Source organism: Gracilinanus agilis, chromosome 1 (assembly GCF_016433145.1).
Source record: "Gracilinanus agilis isolate LMUSP501 chromosome 1, AgileGrace, whole genome shotgun sequence".
Lineage (NCBI taxonomy): Eukaryota > Metazoa > Chordata > Mammalia > Didelphimorphia > Didelphidae > Gracilinanus > Gracilinanus agilis.
This window is the reverse complement of record NC_058130.1, coordinates 471,078,503-471,100,073: the sequence shown is the minus strand read 5'-3', so window position 1 is coordinate 471,100,073 and position 21,571 is coordinate 471,078,503.

Sequence of the window (21,571 nt, the reverse complement as noted above, 5' to 3'; positions counted from 1 at the left end):
GATAAGTTGACTTTTTCTTTTTTCTTTTTCTTTTTTATTAGGATGGTACTATGGTCCCCCTGGAAGATTTAAATCAACTCAGATTAATATGGACTTCCCTCCTAAAATGTACTCACCAGAGCTTAGAGATTTATTAAAGATCCTGTAAATTACAAGGTGGCATTTTATTCACTCTAAATTTTTCCAGTATTTGCTTTCCTAAAAAATAGCAATAAGTTGGAATCCTGAGTAGACAGATGCAGGATTTATTTTATAAATCCTGAGTACCTTTTCTTGTTAATCTAACTTGCTCTGCCATGAGAAAAATTTTTTTAAATAGAAAGGAAATTTGAATTCTCATCTTGCCTCCTGACTTCCTTCAATAAGTCCCAGCTAAAATCTAATCTTCTACAATAAGCTTTTCCTGACCCCACCCCCACCCCCTTAATCCAAAATGCCTTGTCTCTGTAAATTATTTGTATATAGCTCCTTAAGGACAAGGGACCATTTTTTTTTTAATATCCTTTGTGCTTAGCACAGTGCCTTCTGTAGAGTAGGCACCTAATAAATGTGTGTTGACAGTTTGGTAAATTTTATTTTCTTTTTTTATAATAAATGTTTTTCCAGATTACATGCCAATATAATTTAATATCCATTTTCTGACATTTTGCAATCCATAGTCTCTCTCTCTCTCAAGAAGGTAGGTGATCTAAGTTGTACATGTATTATCAAATAATATATATTTCCAAGTTCATAATATTGTGAAAGAAGATACATACTACTTACACTAGAGAAAATTCATGGAATAAATGAAGTAAAGAATGATATGTTTCAATTTACATTTGGACTCTGTTCCCTCTGTGGGGATAGATATCATTTTCTTGCCATGATTTTCTTGGAGTTATTCTGGATCCTGATGATATTGACGATAGTAAGTCATCCACAGTTGATCATCATTTATTATAGTTGTTATTGTGTACAACATTTCCTTACTCTGCTCACTTCACTTTTCATCACTTCATATAAGTTTTTCCATGTTGTTGTTTTTAAGGGGGGTTTTTTTGTGATCATCTCATTTGTCATTCCTTATGTAACAATAAAATTCCATGTCAAGCATAGGTGATAACTTATTCAGTAATTCCCCAACTGATAGACATCCTTTTAGTTTTCAGTTCTTTGCCACCACAAAATGAGCTACTATACATATTTTTGTGTGAGCAGGTTCTTTCCCACTATTTTTAATCTCTTTGGGATGCAGAACTAGTGGTAGTATTGCTGGGTCAAAAGGTTGCTCTCTACAATGGTTTTATCAACTCACAGTTCCACCAGCAGTGTATTAGTTTTGATTTTTCTACATCACCTGAAACATTTATCACTTTACTTTTTTGTCGTGTTAATCAGTCTGATGAATGTGAGGTGGTACCTCAGAGTTGTTTTTTTTTTTCCCTTAACTTTCGTGTATTGTCTCATAGGTGGAAGAGTGGTAAGAGTGGGCAATGGGGGTCAAGTGACTTGCCCAGGGTCACACAGCTGGGAAGTGGCTGAGGCTGGATTTGAACCTAGGACCTTCAGTCTCTAGGCCTGACTCTCAATCCACTGAGCTACCCAGCTGCCTCCTCCTCAGAGTTGTTTTAATTTGCATTTCTCTAATCAATAGTGATTTGGGAGCATTTTTTCATAAGACTTTAAAGTTTTAATTTCTTCATCTGAGAATTGCCTTTTCATATCCTTTGACCATTTGTCAATTGGGAAATGGTTTTTGTATTATTATAAATTTGACTCAGATCTCTGAATATTCAGATTGGTATGAATTAAAAATAAAATGAATGTAAATATACAAACTGATGTAGTAGATCAATCTGAATGAATTAAAATATTTCTAATTTTAAGGGGGAAAATGTATATTCAGAGAAGACTCCAAATCCCCTATGTATAATTCTAGACTCCAAAGGGCATCTTATCCTGAATTTTCTTCTTCTGAGAAATGATACTTTGAAACTAGTATAATCTGCTGTTTTTGTTTATTTTCAAAAAAAAAAAGGAAATAAGGGGAATGGAGAGATAAGGATTTGTTTGAGGTTTGATTTTGTAAACTACAATATATACATGATACTTACAATAGTGATTTCTGTACACAAAAGTTCAATATCATTTTCATCAGAGTAAAACAAAATAACTGCACAAATTGCTATTAACTTAAAAGAAACACAGGCGTCTTAACTAACTGAAAAAAAATTAATCTTTTTCAACTTGACTAATCAACATGGAAAGCTTATTTGGCCCATTGTAACTTTCAAAGGATTAGGCCGGATTGTATAAAATTGGCAGGTCCCAAGATACACCTCTAACTCTATTTAAAAAATAACACCTGATAAAAGTTTTTAAATACATGGATTTTAATCATTTTATTAAATATATTTTGGAATTAGGAAGCTACCAGAACTGCCAATAAGTAAAATTAACAATTGAAAGTTCTTCTCCTATTTTGAAAACCTCCATGTTCTCAGCCTCCATGTTGAAAAGGCCTAATTGTTTAATTGTTATGTAAAGAAAATCCAAAATATTCAATCCTAATCAATGAGAATTTTAGTTTGTTTTTTAATATATGCTTATAAATTGTAGTATAAAATAGTCTTACCTCCTGTCTTGGAATCTATGAACAGTAAGGGCTAAACAATTGGGATTAAGCAACTTGACCAGAATCACACAGCTAAGAAGGGTCTGAAACCATATTTGAATGCAGGACCTCTCATCTCCAGACCTGGCTCTCTATTTATTGAGCCACCTAGCTGCCCCAAATCAATGAGATATATTATGTTTACTAATCCAAGCAATGGGGATGCTTATGAGCTTGTGATACAAACAAAACAATCCTACTTTTCAGGAGATTACTTTCTCTCAGAACAACATAAATATAAGGATATACAGGCTTCATATAATTATTTTCATAACAATTAAACAATTAAGACTTTTCAACATGAAGGTTAAGACAATGGAGGTTCTCAGTGTAGGACAAGAACTTTTGATTGTTAATTTAATTTACTGTAAATACATAATATGTACAATATAAATACAAAGTAATTGGTGAAGCAGTTCAGTGCCAGTTCTGGAGTCAAGAAGGCTCATTTTCCTGAGTTCAGATCTGGCCTCAGATATTTACATGACTTTGGGTGAGCCATTTAACCCTTTTTGCCTCAGTTTCCTCACCTGTAAAATGAGTCAGAGAAGGAATGGCAAAGGAATGGCAATCCACTCTAGTATCTTTGCCAAGAAAACTTCAAATGGGGCCATGAAAAGCTGTACACAACTGTACAACAATTAGGGATGAGGGCACTGAATCAGGAAAGGTTTCATATCAAAGGCGTTGCTTTAGCTCAGAGAAGTGACCAGAGCTCAACATTTTGTACACATACATATATGCATGGTATCATATGTGTTTGTATGCATTGTGTGTGTCCTCTGAATTAAAGCAACATCTTTGATAAGAAACTTCTCTCTGTATTTATTAATATGTATACTATACATAGTACAAATTTAATGTATAACATATGCATGTAAGGGTGCTAAATAAGTTGCCAAGAGAAAGTGTAGGAAGAGAAGTTAGCCCAGAACAAAGCCTTGGGGAAAGGGTGATCAATAGTGTCAAACACAGCAAAGAGGAAAAGAAGGATGAGGACTGAGAAAAGGTCATCATATTTGTCAATTAAAGAGGGGAGGGAACCTTAAAGGTCATCCAATCCAAACCAATCCCTTCACTACATTTTCTTTCAAATTTCTCTTTTAAAAATTCTTTCTCTTCCCCATCTCTCACCCATATAGCCACCACCACCAATGTCACCACAGTATCAGCCCTCAACATTTCATACCTGGATTATTTCAATAGCCTCTGTAAAGAAAAAAACTGGAGAACAAAAATTCTGAGTGCATGGAATTTAATTTTAATTTCCATCTTGGAGTCAATACTGTGTATTGGCTACAGGGCAGAAGAGTGGTAAGGGTAGGCAATGGGGGGTCAAGTGACTTGCCTAGGGTCACACAGCTGGGAAGTGTCTGAGGCCAGATTTGAACCTAGGACCTCCCTCTCTAGGCCTGGCTCTCAATTCACTGAGCTACCCAGCTGCCCCCTACATGGGATTTAATAGGAAGCTCACAAATCATACAAAGTCAATGGATCTGCAAAAACACTCAGTTAGATCTGAGACCTTGAGCATCAGCATCAACATGATTTTTATAGGGGAAAAAGAGGAACAAATCTGAGGTGAGCTACATCAAAACCATATAAGCAAACTGGGGAATGGGAGTCAGGGTGGCCAAGGTATGTCTAAAGTGGGGCTACTGACAATCCTAACAACAAGCATGTGGTTTTGACAACCCCTTGTAAAAGAGGGTCTAAGGTCAGTGCAGTAGAAACTTTCCATTCCTCTGGCCAGTTTGTAGTTGGATTGTAAAGTTATGAGGGAAAGAAGGGTATTTTAGAAAGGAGAAATCCTTAGCTAGCAAACTAACAATAAGTTTCCAAAGGGTGGAGAGAAGTTGTTGATAATAGGGGATTTTAACACATAGCAGCTCTGATATGCATTCTTATATCTAAATGATTGTTATTACCTTCTTATACGATAATATTATACCCTAAATAATCAGCCTACCATTACTTATAAATATTAAGGTTGACCTAACTCAGCTGCTAAATCTATTAATATCTTAGACTATCTCATACTACAATGTGTGGGTAATCAGTAACAGTTCCTGTAATGCAGGGTTGCAGCAGGAGCTTTTTGCTTTTGCAAATTCAACTGTAATAGCCCTGGCAGTTAGAAGTTTTAGAATGTTCACAGAAGGCAGTTGCAGCCTGATGCTATAAATAGTCCTGAGGTTCCAACTGAGGGGGCTTTTGCCTGTTGGCCTGTGGCTTTTTCCTGTTGGTTTTGGGGCTTTTGGCTTTTGGCTTCTGCCTTTGCCTGTGCCTTGTCTTTCAGCATTTGGACCTGGCCTGATTTCTCTGGACCTTTCCCTGATCTCTCCATTTACATCCCTACTATGTCCCTGAATTTCCCCTCTGGGCCCTAGGAGGAAGGGTGATTTTGGTGGTTGGACATCATAGTTTTATCTTCTGTAGGCAAATAGGGCATCCTAAATCAAACCATACCCTAATTTAGTAATCTGATAATACCTTTGCCTCAGGGAGTGAAACCTTCCTGACTGGGAGAGCCGGCCTCTCTCAGTCTGACCCTCCTTCTCTGTGATCCTTCCCCCACCCCCAGCTTTCTCCCTAGCAGCAGCTACAAACCCTGAAACCCTCTTTCCCTTAGCCTACCTCTAACATCAATAAATCCCTTTTGTTATCCACACAAAAGCCTCTGGTGAACCATTTTGAACATTAAGGCAAAGGGTGAAGAGAGGAGAAATTACTTTCCTTTATTTCTTGGGGGAAACCTAGGCATCCATCTTGGGCAGGAAGTCCCCAATGGGGTACTTCCTGCAGACATCAATTTCACTGGCAGGGAGGAGCCTTGACACCTCCCTCAAGGTTTCTTAGAAATTAACAAGAGAAAACCCTCCAGCCAGATCTAAAACACTTCTGGCTGGCCCAATTCCTCTTGTATCATAGAGATACCTTCCCTGCCTGAAAACCCAGCCTATTTTCCTCACAGTACCTCTGTCCTCTAGTCTCAGTAATTAGCCTGTTTGAGCAGCCCTCCTATACACTCCCATTCATTCCCTTACCTTCCTATATACCACCTGCTTCATTCCTTATCTCAGCTATCCCCTCATTCCTTCTCCTATCACCTGTTATCCCTCCTCTTATCAACATTTTATCCTTTTTTATAACATTCCTTATTAATAAAAACCAATTTCTACTCAATAATCAGACATTATCTCTTAACTAGCTTTCCTCACTTAATTTCCTCTAGCTTTTCTTTTAAATCCATAGTACTCACTTTCTGCCAGGACAATCTGGAAAAAAGAAAAAATCTAATATTATCATATCACTACACTGCTCAAAGAAATCCTGAGGTTTTAGCTGAATATTCTATCCCCCTCAAAATATTTTACCATGTTTGTTTTAAATTCAGGGAAGTGTCTAGCAGACTCCCTATGGACACGTGGGGACTTTGAGACTACATTTCCTATGATCCCTATGGGTTTCCAGTTTCCGGTTTAAGGCATGGGGACGCCCAGCGTCCCCATGTATGGGGCAATTTAAATTCGGAGGAGGGCCTAGAGAAAGCCTCTTTCTGGGTTTTGCAGAGAGGCTGGCTGGCGTACCAGAGGGACAGGATGGGCTCCAGCAATAAATTTAAAAGATAAGCGTGGTCATATATATATTTTACCAACATGGCCATGGTTTTAATTAAACTACTAATTTCTCTTATTATATCAGTCTTTATCATTTTTAATCTTAACAACCATTGTCAACATGGAACCAAGAGACCCTGAACTTGTGACCTAGTGAAATATGATGAACTCCAAGTTTTAGGAATGGCTTGTGGGTCGGAAACCCCCAAAGCTTGTGCTTGTTCCCTGTTCCCCTGAGAATCCACTCTGAAGGGAATCCCAGGCTAGCAGTTGCAGACTGAATAATGGACCCTATGGTAAATATTAAATACCCTTTTGTCTTAGGTAGTCTTCCCCAAGGTATCAGAGACCCATTCCCAGGAAGCCATACCTGGGCAGGGACCATCCTTTAGTATCCATTGTAAGCAGACCCTTTCCTTACACCCTTGCCTCTGGCTAGGATTCCTTTCCCAGCTTGATTGTATCCTGTCAGTATGATAATGTCAATCATCTTTCCCAGCCCCTGGATCTCCACAAATGATATATAAGTTCCCCAATTTCTTTTGTTCCTAGGAGTTGTCATCTAGCGTGGTTGCACTCCCAGGGGGTCAGGGACCAGAGCAAACAGTGTTCAATCCTCGGATTCTGCATAAGGCACTTGGCGAGAGGCTCTGAGTGAAGGCCTAGTCAGCCCTGTTCCCCCTTTCCCTTAATTAAAGAGTGGCTTTTATGACTATTTAATAGTTCTGTGTTTTTTCTAAGTTAACACCATTTTTGTTCATAATTACATATTGCCTTATATTATTATTCAACTAATTTCCATAAATGCCTTAACTTTTAAATAAATTATAAGCTACTAAAATGTAAAGTACATTAAAAGCAGGGACTATGTCTTGTTTCTTTTTCTCTCTCCCAGGAACAATGCTTTTCATATAGTAAAGCTTAATAAATACTCATTGAATTGGCTGAGGATTAGTAATATATTTTACACAAATTTTTCTTCCAGGTCTCAATTTTTTTCCAGAGGATCTTTTGAGTTGGGTTTCTCTCTCTCTCTCTCACACACACACACACACACACACACACACACACACACACACACACACACGAGAAGCATTACTAAAATCCAAAAGCCTCAAGCAGATAACATAAAACACAACTGACACAGAATCATAAAACATCAGAGTTAGAAGAAATCATAGAGGCCACCTTCTCCAACAAAGAGCTCTTCAACAACATTACTGGCAAGAGGTCATCTGGCTTTTCCTCAAAGACCAATAAGAGGAACACAAACAATTTCTCTTATGGGCAGCTTGAATTTTTAGGAGGTTTTTCTTTGGATCAACTGAAATTTGTTTCATTGTTCAGGAAAACAAGCCCCTTAAAGTTGAAATAGTTTTAGAAAGAAATTTATTAGGTCATTTTGGCAGAGACTAAGTCAGAAAAGAGGTATTGCTCCCTTTCTGCCAGACTCTGGAAGGCTTATGTCATATAAAATTTAGATAAGGGGAACCCATATGTGAACCCCCATACATATAGTAAAGCAATTTTACCAAGAAGGCAACTTGAAAGCAAGGTAGACTGAAATGGATGAGTTAATTAAGTGTATATAAAGTCAATAAAATTGGGAAAAGCTAAAACACAAGGGGGACCCAAATCATAAGCTTGGTTATGATGTGAGACTCTAGTGTCAACTTGGAATCTAGGAACCCCAATCTTTTTTTTTTTTAAACCCTTACCTTCCATCTTGAAGTCAATACTATGCATTGGCTCCAAGTGTAATGCAGGGTTGCTAGCAGAAGCCTTTGCTTTTGCAAATTCAACTGTAAGCAGCCCTGGCAGTTAGGGATTTTAGAATGTTCAGAAAGTCAGTTGGAGCCTGAGGCTATAAATAGTGCTGAAGTTCCAACTGAGGGGCTTTTGCCTTTTGGTTTCAGCATTGGTTGTGCTTATTTGTCTTGGGGACATTTGGATCTAGTCTGATTTCTCTGGACCTCTCCCTGATCTCTCCATTATATCCCTGTTATTTCCTCTGAATTTCCCTTTGGGCCCTGGGAGGAAAGGTGGGCTTGGTGGTTGGACATCGTGGATTTAGTTTCTGTAGGCAAGTAGGGCATCCTAAATCAAGCCACCCCTAATTTAGTGATTTGATAAATACTTTACTTCAAAGGCAGTCAAACCTTCCTGACTGGGAGAGCCAGCCTCTCTCAGTCTAACCCTCTCCTGTGACTCATCCCCCAGCACCAGCCTTCTCCCTAGCAGAATTATAAAAACCTAAAACCTCTTTCCCTCTGATTATCCCTGACATTAATAAATCCCTTTTGTTACTTATCCAAAGCCTCTGATGAATGATTGTATTGATGATTGAGGCAAAGGCTGAAGAGGGAAGAATTACTTTATTTCTTGAGGGAAACCTAGGCATCCATCTTGGGCAGGAAGTACCTAGCTGAGACTTCCTCCAGACATCAGTTTCACTGGCAGTGAGGAGCCTTTTGTCTCCTCCCTCAAGGGATTTTAGAAATTAACAAGAGAAACCCCCAGCCAAATCTAAACATTTCTGACTGTCCCAAATTCCTCCTGTACTGTAAGGATACCTTCCCTGCTTGAAGAACCCAGTTTACTTTCCTCCCAGTTTCCTCTGTCTCTAGCCTGTGATTAGCCTGTTTGAGCTGCCCCTCCTATATACTCCCATTCATCCCCTTATCTTCATATATACCACCTGCTCCATTCCCTTACCTCTCTTATATATACCACCTCATTCATCCCTACATTCAGCTATCCCCTTCATTCCTCCTCTTATCACCTATATCACCTTTATCCCTCCTTTAACCAAGATTGCCTTACTTCTTTATAACACAAGGCAGAAGAGTGGTAAGGGTAGGCAATGGGGGTCAAGTGACTTGCCCAGGGTCACACAGCTGGGAAGTGTCTGAGGCCAGATTTGAACCTAGGACCTCCCAGTCTCTAGACCTGGTTCTCAATTCACTGAGCTACCCAGCTGCCCCCTAGGAACTCCAATCTTGAGATCTTGAGAACCCCAAGTTTGTAGCAGCCTGAGATCTGAAGACCTCAAGTTTGACCTTGTAACATGAGAATTTATCCCAGAGGGAAATCTCAGACTCAGAGTTTCAGACTAACAATAACTCTTAAAGTACTTTTGGTGAAGGTAGCAGACTCAATCAGATGTTAAGTACCCATTTCCTCCTAGTAGATTCTCCTGTTGTATCAAAGTCCTTTCTCAAGTAGCCCAGTCTTTCCCTTTTGTGTCCTCCCTGATAATCCTGTCTAGAAAGCCTCATCTCTTTGTGGCCATTGTAAAGCCAATCAACTATACTCCTGTCCTCAGTTTCCCAGGAGGTATATAAGTTCCTCAGTTTTCATGGTTTCACAGAGCTGTCATCTAGTGCTATGGCACTTCCAGGGATCCAGTAGCCAGCACCTTCCTTTCTGTGTGGGTTTTGAGGGTGTGTAGGCCTAAGGATTGTACGTTATTCCTTTCCTAATTAAAGACTTGGTTTTTCTGACCACTTAAGTAGTTCTGTGTTTTTTCCAAGTTAAAAGATTCTATAGTATTCTAAGAGGGGAGTAGTTCTCTGAGATTGGGCAATCAGGGAGAAACTTCTGCCTAGCCATGGGAAATGTGCAGCAGCAGCATTTTGGAAAGTCCTGGACATAATTTTGATAAAAATGGAAGAAGACAACATTGGAGTTATCTACAAGAGCTCAGGCTTGGACTGAACCTTTCTTGTGCAGGAACAGTTGCAGGGTTACTTCCAGGGCATGCATCATTTATCAAGTCAATCCTGATATTCTTCATTGAGATCTATAAATTAAGGCAATAACCCAGGGCAATCAGAGACAGGGTCATACACATCCTTGTTAGGATCTGAATCATATTCACAAGAGGCAGACCACAACTTGAGATTCCTAGTGTTTAATTAGGAACCTGATACATTTTTATTTATAATATTCACTATGTTATACAGCCTGCTATTGTATTGTAGGGTGAAATGACATAAACATCATTAAGATGAACATAGCCCTTTAGGAAATTGACACTTAAGATACTGGAGTTCCTTGGAGAAGGAAGGCAGGAAGTTCAACCCAGGGGAACTGACAGTGACAATGATCTCACCTCAATCAAATTTAGAGAGAAATTGAACTGACTAATCAAATAGTGAAAATAAAAAATAAGGGGAAAGACTACTGGAGTTAGGCAGGGTATAATTGGTTCTCTATGGGGCAATGTATAATGAGTGAGATTAATAGTAATTTACATGTGTGATATCAATCTAAAATAAAGAGAATTACCAAGGTTAATAAGAAGAGTCTTTTACAGAGGCAAGGGGATTACAATCCAGGACCACACACAGCACCAAAATACAGGAGTACCCTGGAGGAGAAGAGGAGGTAGGGTTTAGCTACATTTCAATAGGGAGATAGTCTCCTGGGAGGCACAACCTTGCAAAGTTGCTACATAAATTGTTCTATATAACTATCAAAAGTCTATAGAGAAGGGTGGGTTCTGGTCTGAGTCTTGGGCTCCAGGGACCCCATGGGGAGTTCCCAGAGATATCCCAAGACTGACTCCAACCAGTTTGAATCTGCTTCTACTATGGGGTTCAGAGTGAGGTATCCCCATCTGATGACTTCATTAAACACCAGTTTAGAAGATGGCTCAGGCAATGGTCCTGGGGTCTTGCTATAAATGGGAGCTCTTATCCATAGGAATATAATTTCTGGTCATTTATTTTTGCAAGAAATTGTGGCTTTTATTAGGTTTTTATAAAAACCATGGAGAATTTTTTTCTCTATCCTTTTTGTGGTTCTTTAGAATATTTTCTAATTATGAGCCACCCCATTGTGTTCTGAATGGGGCCACTTAAACCCAAATTACCTGAGGCTTTTATCGAATGGCCAATAAAACCTCCAGCCTTCTAGCCTATAAAGTCCATTGTTTTTATTTTGTTTATACTCCAACTGACCTGGAATGAATGTAAATAAGAATTGTTTTCTACTAACCATCTGGTTTATATTTTGTATTTGTAAGCTAACTTCTGTGTGTGAGAGAGACACAGAGACAGACAGGACAGACAGAAACACCGAAAGAGAAAAACTTGGTGGAAAGATTTTCTTTTTCCTTCTAGAATGATTTTTTGTAATGATGGTTATCTCCTTCTGTCTCAACCTAACCCTTAGAAATGGAGGCTTAGGAAGTTTTTTAGTTTTGTTTTAGAAGCAGGACTTTGTTTTCCCATTCTGGAAAACACTTTTCATTTAAGTCTTTTTCTTTTCTTTTTCTTTATATGAAGTAAAAAAAAAAAATTTAAGCCAGACAATTTTGTTTCTTCCTGGTTATATCCTGGAATTTTTAAAATGCATTTTTGTTGTGGGGGGCTTGAGGTGAATCCCCTGGGTTCAGGACAGGTACCCTTTGCAAGAATGCAAGACTCCAAAACTTAGCTTAAAAATAAAAAAAAGAAATTTATTAATTTGGTAATAATGTTGAAGGTTCCAGAAAATGTCAATTTGAAATCTGAAGACCCCAATTTTGCCCCAGTCCCCTGAGAACTCACCCTGAGGGAGGTCCCAGACTCACCCATTTCAGGTGGAACAAAAGACCTTAAAGTACTTGATGATCCCAGCTTAAGTGGGGCTTGCAGACCTAATCAAATGTTAAGTACTCTTTTGTCCTGGTAGTTTCTCCCATTGTAGCCCTTGGCAGTACTTTTCCCTTTTGTATCCATTGTAAAGCATCAGCCTCTCTCAGGAGATCCTGTCTTGGACTTTTCATTTCCTTGTAGCCATGGTAATGCCAATCAATCATACTTCCCTGTCCTTAGTTCCCCGAATGATATATAAGTCCCCCAAGTTCTGTTGTTCTTGGGAGAATCTTCTCCAGTTGATCATCCCAAAGATTTTGTCCCCAGGGTTTTGACTCTGGGTAGTTTTTGGTGCTTGGCTCTGTGATAGTGGCCAATTATATTGGACCTATCTCTTTCCTGATTAAAGACTTGGTTTTTCTGACTACTTTAGTAGTTCTATGTTTTTCCAAGTTGACAGGAGAAAAGTTCAAGAGTGGACACTGCCTTCTAGTAGGGAATGGATTCTGGGTTTTTTATACCTCATTGACAACAGATGCTTCTTGACTAGATGTGATGGTATGAGTTTAGCCAGAAGTGTCGTGTATTAGTCACCTGACTGGGGCTAGAGTGGTGTTTTGTGACCAGAAACATAGCACAGGGTTTGGCTGGGCATAGTTTGGGGCCAAGTAGATGTCGTAGATTACAATCAGGGCATAACCAGAAGATATATATCTGTGTCCATCTCAAAATCTAGGGGAGAATCCAAGGGGAATATTTCTCTCAGGGAGCTTTCTTTATCATGAGTCTCTGATGTCCAGAGTCACCTTTTCTTTAGCATTACAAGAAGGGAAGAAATTTTCCTGCTCTCTGTTTGACCTGAAAGCTTCTAGAGTTTGGAGTGTCCAGAAAGGGAAACCCCAAGTCCCATGCCAGTTTTTATTTTGTTTTATTGGCTTTTTGGAGGTATAACAAACTCATCCTGGTTTGTCTTTATCGATCCAATACCTTCCTGAGTGTCTGGGGCCCATGGACTGAAGTCAAATTGAGTGAAAGACACAGAGAACCAGAGGGAGACACAAAGGCATTAAGTTTCAGCAGAACTACAAGTATATGGAACTCTTCTCCTAAAAAAAAAAAAAAAAAAAAAGCCCGTTAGCTACTGGGCTAGCTAATTTTTAATTGCTCAAAATTCAAGGGAAAGGGTATAATAGTCAAGAGTAGGACTTGGTTCTTCAGAATCTGGCTTTCTGATAATTTACTTTATCTTGAAAGTCCCTGAGGCTGTTCTCAGTCCCGGGTCAGTTGCTTGTTTTTCAAATTAAGCTGATAGTCAGAAACCCCTGGGAAAAATGGAGGCTTGAGCAAATCCAACTAATTATTAAAGTCAGTATTTCTTTCATTTTCCCAGCTTTATCCTAATGTAATTGTGCTCATACTGGGTAGGGCTCTCATCTCTACTGATTAAGAAAGAGAATGGAACTTGGCAATGGAGTTACACATGTCTAGGAAGGGTAAGAATATGGGAAAAGAGGAAGATCAAAAAAGGAACAGAACCATGACTCAGGGTGGGCATACTGATAATAATAATAAAGAGAAAACAAAGATTGCTCAATACTAATTTTGCTTCCATTTTCTCTGCCAAGGAGAATGATATTTGAATTAGAAAGGAGAGGACAAAATTATTAAAAGGACACTGGTACCCCTAGAGAAGTATAAATTTAATAAGAGAGTACCTATATGCCTTTTCTGAATTTAAGCCACCAACCCCAAATAAAAATGTAATCTAGGGGACTTTTAAGGAGTGGCTACAATGATTCCTCAGCCACTTTTGCTAATCTTTAAAAGATTGTGGAGAACGAGCAAAATATCATAGAGATAAATACAATTTTCTTGATTTTCAAAAATACAAAACAGAATTGTATCATCAAGTCAGTGAGCTTAGAATTAAATTTAAAAATATATTTGTAGTGTAGTTGTCTCATGGATGTCTAGAAGGGAAGCAAGAATCTCTTTTCTCCATCTTTTCCTAAGGGAGACTTTGATACTTGCTGGGAAGCAGGAAGTTGGAGCCAGGGCTTGACTATACTGTCTTCCTCAGATAATTATATTTATCTCCTTCCTTAAATATTATTAGTCTAGGAGATGTAATCTTTAGGTTAAAGTTAAACTTCAGACTACTATTCATTAATGGGGAAAGGGAGACTGTAAGCTTTATATATAAGGTTTGACTCCTTTCCCACTAATGAACATATATAGAAAATAGCAAAGAAACCCAATTATTTAAGATGATAGCAATATAGAGATTTTTTTTAAATACATGACACCCATGTTTTTTCTTACCTCCAGTATGACCCTTGTCCCAGACTGAAAAATAAGCCCTCAATTACCTCTTAATCACCCAATCTAGAACTTAGCTAAAAAAACAATCAAAACTTTAATTAGGGGGCAGCTGGGTAGTGTAGTAGCCAGAAAATAGAGACTCATAGTTCATAGCTTGACAACACTATGCTCTGTTGAACAGGGTAGCTACCAGAGACTCATAGCTCATAACTTGGCTCATAACTTGAAAGCATCATGCTCTATCGAACAGTACCACTACTCCCTTAATAGAGTAGCTCTAACTCCTAACCCCGAACCCCGAATAGTAAGGTTTCCACTGGAGGTGGAAGGTATCTGGAGGTATCAACACTCAACACTCCCACTAAGGAATGTTTGGTTATTGTCAAGCTCCAGGACATCTGTACCTGTCTCCCAGGCCCTGAAACGTATATATTCCCTCCTCTGAATGCACCACTTGGGACTCTCTTGCTAAGTTCCCCCAGCGTGCACTGGTAATAAAGCTTTTTCCTGCTTTGATTGCATTGTCTTGTGTGTTCCTTTGGTGGCCACCAATTTGAACCCTAACAGTAGCTCAGTGGATTGAGAGCCAGGCCTAGAGACTGGGAGGTCCTAGGTTCAAATCTGGCCTCAGATACTTCCCAGCTGTGTGACCCTGGGCAAGTCACTTGACCCCCATTGCCTACCCTTACCACTCTTCTGCTTTGGAGCCAATATACAGTATTGACTCCAAGATGGAAGGTAAGGGTTTAAAAAAAAAAAACCAAAAAACTTTAATTACTTTTCCAATCACTCTGGCCTCTCTCTATTACATCTAGGTTTCTCTCACCTGCCTTAGACTATTGCTTTCCCATGCCAATGGCAGAGCAGATGCCCTTCCACCTCTCCTAAATGTATATGAGCACCTTACTTGCTGCTATTCATTGGAAGTCCCAGGACTGAGGTTCTGTGTTTTCTTCCCAGGTTAATCTGCCTATCTTAATTAACGATTCTTATTATAAATACTTTGGTAGTTTAGTGCTTTTTCAAGCTGACACATGTAAAAGTATTTCCAGACAATACAAAAGTGAAGGTGCTCTTCTATTGGGAGCAAGATATCTCAGCTTAATCAAAAGAAAGAGAAAGACCTAGATCTCCCCGCAAAGTAGGATATTCCCCAATTCTTTAGGGTAGCAAGCTGGGGATAGGGGAATGATAGAGACTGGCTGCTTCTTTCAAGTCAGCATCTTTCCAAAGACTTTCTCTCCTTTCAGTAACCTGAAGACAAGTTGGCAACAAGGGCCTTCTCTCTCAAAGCTGGAGACCAAAAGAACCCAGAGATTTTTCTTCTCTCCCACTCTTAGAAACTGTGCCCTGCCTCTCATAGAGGTGCAAGGCATTAATCTTTACCAATAAGGAGAAGGGATCATACTGATGGCCTTTGGTAAGATGATTTTCTTACCCTGGGTCAAAATTCTTTGTGGTTTGTTGGAAAGATTTAGCTAAGACAAGGCCAAAACCTATAATAAGACAATATAAACACAAATTTCAGCACTTTAAAATGAGGGTGGTTTTCCTGGCATCTCGGATAACCAATCTTCACTATCACTGAAATTAGAATGAAACAAATGAATATTAGCAATACATGCAGTAGACATGGCACTGTTCAGAGCATTACCTGAGAGGATAGTACAGTTACGATGTACCTAAGTATGTAGAAAATATATAACACATGCACATTTTGAAAGTACATGCATATCCAGAGTACACGGCAATTAATCAGAAGCAACAGGCATGGCTAACTAATAAAGCAAATCTTGCTATTTACCACAATAACACTATTACTACATTTACATGCAAAAATAAAACTTAACTACAAGCAGCAAAGAATATGTATAATCATTAACAGACATTACTATAGAATGAGCATAACAAAAACATAGTCAAATGAACATAACAGCAAAATAAGCATTCTCAAAACACTCACTAATTCACATGTACATCAATAAAGGTATATAACGGCATGCGAGGCATATTTTCCATGGGTAATTTCCAGTGTTGTTACCTAGAAATATGTATAACTATCTCTTCAGGTTTCTCGCTACATCATAATTTCCTCTAATAACTCGTCTAATAGACCTAGTTTTTCTCTGACTGATCTTCCTACTCCTATGACAGAGAAGTTGATGTTGGCTGATCATCAGGATCATTATAAAGTTGTATGTCTATACCTGGGCAGGCAGCTATATCAGATTGACTATGAGTATTTCCAGCTTTGTGGACTGTGTTTGTACCCTAAGACTCTCTGTAGTAAGTAGTATTGGTCAGGAAAGGATTTGCCTCTGGGTTTAATTCCCCTGCCAAGTAATAAGACAGTCTCCTATTGTTATGCCCATGCCTGGAGAATTATCCCAATAAATGAGTCTTGAATCAACAATGCAAGATGCAAAGGGACTTTATTGTCTAGCTTGATCTAGGGTCTCCCACCTAAAGCTGGTGAGTGACCCCGAGCTGTGCCTGGGCTTGAGTTTTTTTTTTAAACCCTTGTACTTTGGTGTATTGTCTCATAGGTGGAAGATTGGTAAGGGTGGGCAATGGGGGTCAAGTGACTTGCCCAGGGTCACACAGCTGGGAAGTGGCTGAGGCTGGGTTTGAACCTAGGACCTCCTGTCTCTAGGTCTGACTCACTCCACTGAGCTACCCAGCTGCCCCCTGGGCTTGAGTTTTTATAGAGTAGTAGTCAGCGGGGGACAGGGTAGGGGAATGTCTTCAGGTTGGGAAATCCTGCAGATAAGGGTATTGTCCTTATATATCCATATATATATATAAATATATACATGGTATATATTCTTGCAGATAAGGGGAATGTCCATAGGGAAGAGATCCTGCAGATAAGGGGAAGGTCTGCAAGGTAGATAAGGTCAGGCTCTGGAGACCAGAGGTCTGCAAGTTTGGTATTCCTGTGGACAATCCTATTTCACCATTATGTCATACAAGGGTCAGGCCTATAGTGTCATACAGGTGTCAGGATTTTTAATTCTGACTCTTTCTAGATTCCACACTATCACTTTTCAGTGCTCATAACTGAGTCAGAAAGTCTTTATGGATAGCTGGCAGACAGTATTTTTCTCATCCTTTGGCTAATTGAGAGGCTATCAATTCTCTCTACTTGCTTATTAGAAAGTCCATTGAACTCTAATAGGTAATAGGAAGTAGTGCTTAAAAGTCTTTACAGTACCCCCTCCATTCTCTCAAACTATTTTGTAAAAATGCATGTTTAATAGCCACTTAATAAATTTGCAAGGGTTCCACTGAATAGCTTGTGAGTCCCTTAAATGCATATGTTTCTTTCTCCTTGTTGAAAGTCTTTATAGGTATTCAATCATCAAAACATCTTTTTTCCCATCATAGATCTTTTAAGCTGAGTTATAGCTAGTTGGTGTTCCATCAATTGAGAGAAGTTTGGAGAGTGAGTAGTTATACCACTTTCTTCGTATGAGGTACCAAAGTATAAGTCAATAAGCAGGCATGGTTCTTACCCCAAAATGAGCAAGGATAGCATAAAGCCAGTAGTATTATTCCTCTTAAAATTATATTAATGTACAGAAATGAAACATGTTTATTTCACTAAGCTTTTAGCTCTGATATCAAAATTTCTAACATGTTCAATAGTATGTGGCTAAAATGTTCAGAATGAGAATCTCCTTGAAGATAGTAAAGAGTAGTCCTAGACTTTTCAATACCTACCAAGACCAACATTTTTGAGTAGCTTATTCTACCTTAGCCAGAGTAGATTCTAGCAGGGAACAGCCTCTATGATCAGTTGTTGTTGTTGTTGTTGTTTTTTATCAGCTCTAAGGTCCTTTCTTGACCTATATGCTCAAATTCATCATGAAAGGCATTCATAGCTACTGAGCAGTATGGTTGTGGCAGCACATGCTGCTTACTGGGTAAATGTATGGATCAGTCACTCTGACATGGCACTCCATCAAGCAGATCCAATTTCTGTCTGTCTTAGCAGTGAGATATCTCCTACTGTCTGAAACTTCAGTTGAATAGGATCAGTGGCATGTTTTTTGCTTGCATAGTCTTCTTAGTCCTTCTTCAGCCATCTATTCTTTCCTCCAGTCAATGGCAAAGAAGATTAGTTCAATCTCAGAAGTAATATACCTATATCTATATCTACATCTATATCTATATCTGTCTATATCTATATCTATATCTATGTCTATATATATCTATATATCCATATCTATATCTATATCTATATTTATCTATATCAATCTATATTCACACACACACACACACACACACACACACACACACACACACACACACACACACATATTACTTGACAAACTGTCTGGTGGAATTCCCAGGCTCTCAACTGAATTTCTACCCAGTTCTAGTCAAGTACTTTGAGAATCACAGATTGCTTTCACACCTTCTTATGGTATCACCACCAGTGTTTTGCATTCCAGTATTCCTTGGTATTCTGGACAAACCATCTATATCTACATTAATCTTTCCGGGTCTGTAATGTATGCTGAAATCATACTTGGCCAATGCTGTTACTCATCTCTGGCAAGCAGCATGCAATTTGACACTGGTCAAGATATATTAATGGATTGTTTTAAGTCCACACTTAAAGTAAACTTATGATGTAAATACATAGTCTTTGAACTTCTGTGAAGACCTACTTTTAAGTCACAAGTTCAAGCTTAACATTAGGTTAGAAAACTCATTATCAGCCAGCTCTTTGCTGGAAAATACAATGAGCTTCTGGAATATATCACTTTGTTGGTAGAGGGCAGCTCTCAAACTTTCTAGGCTCTCATCTATGTGGAAAAGAAAAGGTTTTTGTGAGTTTGTACAACTTAACACTGGTACATGGGAAAAGCAATGTATTAAGTGCTAGACATCTTTTTCCATTTCTCTGTTCATTTAATTACAAAAGATTTTTTTAGCTTTTAAGACAGGGAGGTGGAGCCAAGATGGCAGAGAAAGGACACAGACTCACCTGATTTCTACCAAATTATCCTCTAAACATCTATGATATAATTCCTTGAAATGAATTCTGGAGTAGCCTAACTATAGGGGGCCAGCCTCTATATGGTTTTGGGGTCCTGAGTGGCGTTGGTGAATTGTTAAGGCAGGAGAAAGAAAATGAGAACAACTAGACTAGTGGTTAGCCCATGCTGTTCTGAATTCTGTGGGCTTGGGAGTTTATTATATACTGATTTCAAACAAAGAACACAAAAAAGAGTCACAGCTGTGAAGGGGTAACAAATCACACATAACCCACATAACCCACTGAAGTATAAAGAGTAAAGTTGCAAAGACAAATGGCCAAAATCCAACCACCAATTTAGTAGGGGATAACTCTGGGAGAGGAAATACCCCATGGAGATGCTCACCAATGGAGTCCTGCTAAAGGTGCCAATTCTAATCTAAGTATGCAATCTTATCTAAGTAATGTTTGTTAGGATTCAGGCTTCTCAGTTATCAAGGAAAGGAATCATCAACTCAGTAAATGCTGGTCTGCCACTTCAAAACTCTCCAATAAGAATTCTAAGAAAGGTGGGGATCTAAAACTGAGTCAAAAGAGGAGCCTCAGATTTTTATCTTAGATGGCCCATTCTGTCTGCGTCCTTACATGCAGTGCAGAAAAATCATACACACAGTTTTACTTGCTGATGATTTTGTAATGGGATCCAGATAAAATATCTGTTACAGACTCTGTTTCTCTAAATGACTCCTAATAGCCTTTTGGAGGGATCAATTTGTTTTTGGATTAACCTACCTGCTGGTACCAGAGCTTTTCGTGGCTCAGGTGACCAGAACCAAACACAAAGACTGCCTCAGCCTGGATTGGTCATGTAGGGAATCCAGATAATAGGCCCTAAATTTGATCCTATTTCTCCAATGGCTTTCTACATCCAACGGCACTTAACACCTAACCCATGAAAATATTAGAGTGAAATAATTATTTTGGCCAAAAACAACTTAGAAAGTTGGCACAAAAGATATATTGTGGAAATGGAACACAAAGTAGCATGCCAAGGCAGGTCCCACTACAGCAATAGACCTCTGAAGCAGCTGAATCAACAGGAAAGGTTTTCTGAGCATTCAGTCACAAATTGTAAAGAGGGCTGGGCAACTGATCAGAAGGAAATCATGAGGGTCCCTTTGCTGGATCTTATCACATTGCCCATACACAGATCCAGTTCACTGTCCTGGGTCATGGTCTCAGGGTAAGGAGGACTTCTAGTATACATCAGCACTTCCACAGGGAAGCAAGGGATCCTGAACATAGTTCAAAGGCAGAAGAGTACTTATGGTTGCTCACAGACCAGACCAGAAACCAGGATAGTATTAAAAACCTTAGATCTCCTTAGATCATACCATTTTGGAAGAACTGAAAATTTATAGATCTCTAGAGCTAGCTCTGAAGGCAGCTGCACAAAGAAGCTTGGATCAGTGCTCCTTTCACCACAGGAACAGAACCCAAGTTTAATAGTTTTTTTAATTTAAAAGAAAAGAAAAAGGTTGGAAAATGAGTAAACAACAACAGAAAAAGAAACAACATAGAAAGTTATTTTGGTGATATAGAACACCAAAACATAAACTCAGATAAAGACTGCCAGGATTCATCAAATCTGCATTGTCTGACATGGTCACAGGTGGAACCTCAAGGATTGCATGGCAGACTCAGGAATAATGGAAATACCCACTCAGATTCCCCAATGTGACCCCTCTCTATTAACACACTGTATTATTGGAATTGTAATGATCAATAACCTTACTCAACCCCAGGGAAATACAGAAGAACAGCTGAAGGCTGTTACTAGAGCCTCTATAGACTCCCAGGAAAATTCTACCCTTACATGTAATGATACAGAAACTCCCCTAAAAGTCACTTCATAAGATTTTAAAACCCCAACAAAACTGTACTTGGATTTTTCACTCCCATGTACAGGAACTTGCATAATAACAGGCCAGGACTGTTTCCAAGCCTCTCTGATCCCTGATCCGGAATGTTAACATAGGAAAGACAATGGATGAAAAATAGTGAAGTTGTTCCATGAGAAGACTGGTATGTCCCACTCTACTGGACTGTTTTGTTAACCCCACAGTCTAGGACACATGTCAAACATACCTTTGAAAAATATTGAAAGTTGCTGGAAAATGAAAAGTTGTTAGTAACAAAGTTAATGTATAACTTATTATCTCCAAGTAAAGATGTATGTTGAAAATGAAATTCCATGCCAACTGTATATGTAATCTTTAAAGTGTATAAAAATAAAGACAGCCCAAGCCTAATCAGAGCAGTTTCTGTGATGCCTAGCTATGGGAAAAAAACTTTAACTTTCTCTCATCTCATTTTACCTATACCGTCATCCTCCAAGGGACTT